Genomic DNA, 7,412 nt, shown 5'->3' on the forward strand with positions numbered 1-7,412 from the left:
TGTAAGTATATAAAAATTATGAAATATGAAAAATATATTTAAGTATGTATAAGTACGTATATATACATATATGAATTAAGATGTATGTATTTATGCTTATACCTATGTATACATAAAAATATGAGATATAAAAATATAAAAAGTATATTTATAATAAATGAAAAGTATGTACGTAAATATATTATAAAAATGTATCAACAATTTGAAATTATGAATATTAAAATATTTTAATATAAATAATATATAAGATGATGACATATATATTTAGCGATATTAAGAATCCATATAACATACGTAGAACATATATAGTATATGCATACCTTAGAAATGATAAGAATGATAATAAAACTATTTTCTACACTACATAAATACATACACATATATATATAAACAACAGTATATACAATATAATATTAGAAAAATATATATAATAGTGTAAAATATAACTAATAATATTAAAATATATACAATGATAATATATATAAAAGATATATGTACATATAATTATATAATATAAAATTAAAATATAATAATACGACATAAAAAAACATGACACAAATAAAGTATAGTATTAAGGACACATATATAATACATGAAGAATATACATAATACTAAAATATTTAGGTAATATATGCGTATATTAAAAACTAGTAATAATATTACCGAGGTATATACAAATATGTCAAGTATATATACGTATTATAAATATATAAATATATAACAAAACATAAACTAATAAAAATAATAATAATAATAATAATAATAACATTGGAATATAAAAGAAACAAACATAAGATTAATAAAATATTAGAATAAAAATGAAATAAAAATATTAAATATGAAAATATATATATATATGTATACACGTACATAATAAAAATATATACTAATACATAATAATAATACTAATACTAATAATACTAATAATATAAAAATAACAAGGATATTTAATAAAGATATAAAAATAAACGAAAAAAGGACTAAAATTGAATTAAAAACAAAGTTGTGGGGCAAATGTGAAAGGAAATGAAGAGAAATGGGCTTATTTGAGCGCGCACAAAACATAGGGGGACCGAAACAACAATTATTCCATTCCATTAAAACGCAGCACATTAGCGGGGACTAAATCAAAAAGCGCGAGAAATTATGGGGCCAAATTGAAAAAAAGAAAATGACTTAATTGCAAAACCCTGAAAAAGCGGAAGGACTGCGCGCATAAATATCCCATTCAAATGAGAACACGCGGATCCTCTAGCGGGTCGGGTCGGATGGGTCGGGAATGGCCAAAACGACGTCGTTTTGGGGCTTAAGTGTAGCCCCCAAAACGACGTCGTTTTGGAGGGCTATATAAGGCCTAAACTAACCAAAAAATCATTTGGGGAGAGGGAAAGAAAAAAAAAGAAGAGAGAGGGAAGAGAGAAGGGAGAGAGAAGGGAGGGGGAAGGAAAATCCGGCCAGGGGGGCCGGTCACCGGACGGCCACCGGAGGCTCGCCGGCGCCGGCGCCGGCCACCGCATGCGGTGGCCGGAAAAGGTAAAAAAAATATTTTTTTTATTTTTTTTATTTTTTTATGTTTATATTATATTGTTATTTTTATATTTTTTTAGTATATATATATGGGAAAATAGAACAAAAGACAAAACAAGAATAGATTCACAACCACCTTAGGTTTCCGGTTCTGATTTTTGACTTGTTGATTTACTGATTTTTGGGTGTTCGAACCTCTGCCTTTTGATGTTAAGATTGTAGTATTTCGGATATCAATTGTTTGCTTTTGATTAGGAAATTGAAAGAGAGAAGAAGAAAAAAAGGGTCCCCCAAAATACAACCGATTCTTCCCTTTGAAATCTCCAAAAAACATCAAAATCCTCTTCCGTTTACAATGACCATAGGGCTTTTATATAGCCCAAAATCCAAAAAAAAAATACAAAGAATTTCATTTTTTGGTGTTTTTCTTTGCTGTCCTTTTTTGTCTTCTTTTGCAGGCATAGAGTGGTGGAGGCAAGTGGGTGTGCTGGTGGCAGACAACTGGTAGTGGCGGGCCAAGGTGGGGCGGCGGCTAGGGTTCTTCTCCTCTCTTTTTTTTGCTGAAAATTGTTTAGGTTTGGGCTGGGCTTAGGGTTTTAGTCTGTTGGGCTAAATTGGGTTTGGTTAGGGTTGGTTTAATTTTGTGATGGGTTGGGCAAATATTGGGCTATACAATCGAGATATAATTATTATATAAATGTACTTTTTTTTAATAATCTCATTATAAGTTCTAATCATATATGTTCTTTTTTTATACAAGACCTTGAACTACCCAAAGTCTCTATCCAATTTATAAATAGGAGAATAATGCGCTTCAATATACATTCAAACTCATATTCTCTTGTATTGACAACAATGTCCATGCCAATCAAATTAAGACTCAATCGGCTCATATAAACGCACTTTAATTAGCTAAATTGATACCATTTGATTTGTACTACTGAACTTTAGAATTTTATTATTCCATACATCGATTGTTTTTCATACAAGATAAATATTTTACTTCCATATCAAGATTAAAGGATGTTACAATTTTATATTTCCAACAATATCAGGGCCGTTCATATAAAATTGGATGTTGTGATGTGGGCTTAAACATTAGGATTTCATAGATTGGCTGGCCTTACCGAATAACAGTCCAACCAAACATTAAAACTAAAAATGCATCCTTAGACAATTAAACATATATAACTATTTTGTTGTTGTATTATTTAATAGTAGCTATATAATTTCATTAGTAAAAATAATTCATTACAGTGTTATTTCATGTGACATGTGTAATCTAAATTGTTGAATATAATTAAAGTATATTAATTATTTTGATAATTATAATAGTTTTATTTTTTATATAAAATTTAGAATTGTTTATAAATTTTCCTTAACGTTTAAATGTGAGTTGATTTTGAGCAGATTCTAAAGGAAGTAAATTATGCCGCTCACTCGTTGGTTGGAATGATGAAGCATTTCCTGATTGGCATTCAAATTTTCCATACAACTCCCCCTTTGATCCTTCACCAAATAAAGATGAATAGCATGTTTGTGTTTTCAATTCCTGATGCAATCAGTTAGTTAAATAATCTATTTTCTTATTACAAAAAGGAAAAGAGATAAACGTACTTTAGCGTGCTCGAACTTATGTTTTTCTACCTTAACAACAATATCAAATACCAATTAAGCTACTAATAGAGTGAAATTCGAATGAAAATAATAATGAAATTCAATTTTTTTTTATTTATCTTTTAGCTACTAATGGAGTGAAATTAGATAAAGGTTGAATGTTCGTATATCTATTTAATAGTAGCAAGTTTTATATTTATATTATTAAAATGGGTGCAATTCAATAATTTAAATCATAAAAAAATTTTAATACCATAGATTGAAAAGTGAAAAATTGATTTAATAAAATATTTATTTTATGTATTCAAAATTTAATTATAAAAATAAAAACTATTTTAATATTAATGTAGTAATATGATAAGTAATAAAAAAATTTATTCTAATTAATTTTAAAAAGATTAGCAAATTTTGACTAAATTAATATTACTTATCATATTACCTATCAAATAAATTTTAATTTAATTGTGAATTTATTAAAATCCTATTATTTTTATAAAGTAATCAATACTATTTTAAGGGTAATGTTATTAGACTAGTTTAAAACCATAAGAGTGGTTGGTCTAAAGTATCCATCAATCTAAGAAAGTAACCACAAATGCATAAACAGACAAAAAAATAAACATCCAAAAATAAATACTTTTCTCCATTACCTATAATAATTGTTGAGAAATTGTTTTTGAAAAGTGAAGTAAATAATGTTATTTTTAAATATGTTTCAAAATGTTTGTAGCTTTCACTATCTAATGTTGTTATCCAAAATTGGCAATAGAAATATTGGGGATTGACCCGTATAAATAATGAATAAGAAAAGTAGAGAAGATCAAACACAAATATTGTACGTGAAAAACTCTCGAAGAGGGAAAAAACTATGGGTAAATGAGGTATTGGCTTTTCATTAAATGAGTAAACAAACAAGAGTACAATATAGAGAAAATAAACCTAAAAGTACTAAAGGTGTAATCCCAAAAACAAACTCTCACCAAAAACTCGTCCGCGACTACATTTTGTCGCTCCCAAAAGAAAAACCCTTGCTGATTGGCACGTCAAAATAGAGATACAATGGTCCCTTTAAATATGCTTAGATTAGAGTTCTAATCATACTAAAATATTCCAAAAATAATCAAAGTCCAACTGGGAGAAGAAGTCCTGCTTGAAGTCTTAAAACGTGGCTATATAACTTGGAGAAATTGTCCTGACGTCGTGACGTCCCATACATGTTAGTCACGACGTCACCATTACACTCGTTTGGGGTTTCATCGTGATATCGCTTGTCTTCACATCTTGACATCACCTTTATTTTACCTCTTCTTCGGTAAATCATGGAACATCTTCCTAAGTGCCTACAAAACGTCTGATAAATGCGAGGCACACCCTACAAATCTCCACCTTGATTAGTATTTATCACGTCTCCTTTTCCATGCGTCGTCATGGGCCAAACTCGAATTTTGAAGAATGTCAGTCAAGTCTAAACCGCGCTCGAACTTGGAAATTGAAAGACTATTAGTCTTTAAATCAAAGTTGTATAATGCAACAAGGACCAGAAATACCTGAATAAGAGAAAAAGCATCAACTCTTTCCACTTGACTATAACCTTCTGCGACCAACCTTGCCTTAAACACTCTACGAACCATTTGTATCCTAAAGACCAAAAGGGGATTAGATTATTCTCTAAATCAGACACATGTCCGACAACTGACACAACTCCACCTTCAACCGAATTATGTGGAAGTAATGAATCATCACCCTTGTTCTCGGCCTTATTAGCTACCTCTGTAACTGCTAGAAATTGAAATTTAAGATCTTGTCAAACTTCTCGATATCCAAATTCGTTGTTGTGTCACCGAATGAGTCGATCTACGAAAGCTGAACCATAACTCTTATACCAATTTGTTAGGGATTGACCTATATAAACAAAGAACAAGAAAAGTAAAAAAGATCAAACACAAATATTTTATGAGGAAAACCCTCAAAGAGGCAAAAAATAGAAGCAAAGGAGGTATCGACTTTTCACTAAATGAGTAAACAAACGAGAGTACAATATGAGAAAAATAAACCTAAAAGTACTAAACGTAAACCCCCCAAAAACAAAGTTCTAACTCAGAAACAAAATTCTCTCCATAGTTACCATGAAACTCTCACCAAAAACTCATCTACGACTACATCTTGTTGCACAAAAAAAAACCCTTGTTGATTGACACGTCAAAACAAGGATACGATAGGCCCTTTAAATAGGCTTAGATTAGAGTTCTAATCATACTAAAATATCCCTAAAATAATCAAAGTCCAACTGAGAGAAGAATTTCTACTTGAAGCTTTAAAATGCGGCTACATAACTTGGGTAAATTGTGTGATGTCCCATGCATGCTCGTCATGACGTCTCCGCCACATTCGTATAGGGTTTTGTCGCATCGTCACGACGCCGCTTGTATTCACGTTGTCGAACGTCTTCCTAAGTACCTAAGTAAACATATGATAAGTGCGGGGCACACCCAACAAAAAACATAAAAACATTATTTTTAGACATGATGCTTCATTAATTTTATGATGTATAAAATTTAGTAACTTAAATTAGAATAAATATAAAAATAATTTATTGTAGCTTATTATTTATATTTTGATATATAAAATATAATTTTTAAATATTTTTTAAGCAATTAATATTTTTTTTGTAAAATTTAATTTAAATATAAAAATTATATTTTAAATATTGAAATATGACAATTAGTTGATGTGGGTTTTTTTATTGGTCTGGTAACAAAGTTAGCCCTCAATATTCACAAAATATGTCATTTTATTTCTAATTCTAAAAAGATTAAATAAATTTGGCCCTAAATATTTACAAAATTTATCAATATATTCTTAACTCTAAAAATTCAAAAAATATATTTAAAAAAATGATTTTTAGCGTTTTATAACCAATCAGCTAACTAGTGATGGCAACGGGCTTTTATTTTTATTTTTATTTTTATTTTTATTTTTGTAAAATTGTGATTAATTAATTATTTTTTAAATGAAAGGTTTTGACACAATTTCTTATTAGATTTGCTTAATGATTTATCTTTGGAGTTGTGTGCTACTGTATATTTGCACACATGTAGTGATTACAACACAAAAGAAAAAAGAATGAACAAATATTTCTTTAATAAATTATTAAATTAAGAAGATAGAAAATGGAGGAAATAACCTTATATGGGTGAAAAGAGACTAGTATAGCGACGATAGAATGAGACTAGTCGTGATAAATTTTAGAGACTTTTAATTTAATTGATATTAAATATGTATAGAGGGTAATTTCTTAAATATCTCAAGGTGGGGTGGGCAGTTTCATTCTAAACCTGTCCCCGACTCAACTCGACTATTTTTAAAAATTAATCGGCCTCACCACGCCCCAACCCCCAACTCCAATAAAAAAACCCAACCCTATTGGGTCAAATTAGCTCATAACTCGTCAGATTCAATGTATTTTTCCAACCATACAGTTGCCCATGTGAGATATTAAAATAAGGAACCAAAAAGTATCCTCTTTCAAGTCACTTGCAGAAGAACTCTAAAAAGTTGAGATAAAATACAAACAAAAATAAAGATCCAAAAGAAAATAAAGACATTAAGAACGTTAGTTGTTCATGTAGTAATGCAGTCAATTATTTCAGATAAGTTTTAAATCAATTGGTTTGGTCCAGTGTGAAGGCTAAATTATAGTAAAAAAAATTGTTGCAAGTGACTTAAAAGATGATGCTCTTTTACTTATTTCAATATCTCATATGGGTTATGCATGAGCTATAAAGAGCTAAAAATGATATTTTTAAAATTTTTAGAGTTAGGACTAAATTGATAGATCTTGCAAATATTAAGGGCCAAATTTATTAATTTTTTAGAATTATAACTAAAATGAAAAATTCTGTAAACATTGAAGGCTAATTTGCTGAATTTTTTTATATTTAGGATCAAATTGATAGAATGTATAAATATTAGAGGGTTAATTTTGTTACTAGACCAATAAAAAAGACCCACATCAACTGACTAAAATATTTAATTTTGTAAAATATAGTGATTAAATTGAAAAAATTAATAGTTAGGTGATCATAATCGAAAAATATAATGACATATAATTGACAAACTTTGGCAAAAACAACCAACGACAATAATGAGTGGACTAAAATTTTGAACTTTTAAAATATTGAGACCAAATCTCAAATTCTATACAAGTACAAGGATTAACATCAAAATTTAACTATTATTTAATCATCTTAATTGCATCGGAAGGAGAC

At 28.9% G+C, this 7,412-nt stretch overlaps 1 long non-coding RNA gene across 1 annotated transcript; it reads left to right on the top strand.

The window, feature by feature from the left end:
- The first annotated feature begins 1,472 nt into the window (after nucleotides 1–1,472).
- Nucleotides 1,473–2,264, top strand: LOC121223608 (uncharacterized). The gene is made up of 2 exons (XR_005920917.1): nucleotides 1,473–1,533; nucleotides 1,986–2,264. It is a non-coding gene; the product is annotated as an uncharacterized lncRNA (long non-coding RNA).
- The last annotated feature ends 5,148 nt before the right edge of the window (nucleotides 2,265–7,412 follow it).

The sequence above is a fragment of the Gossypium hirsutum genome, chromosome A03 (assembly GCF_007990345.1).
Source record: "Gossypium hirsutum isolate 1008001.06 chromosome A03, Gossypium_hirsutum_v2.1, whole genome shotgun sequence".
Lineage (NCBI taxonomy): Eukaryota > Viridiplantae > Streptophyta > Magnoliopsida > Malvales > Malvaceae > Gossypium > Gossypium hirsutum.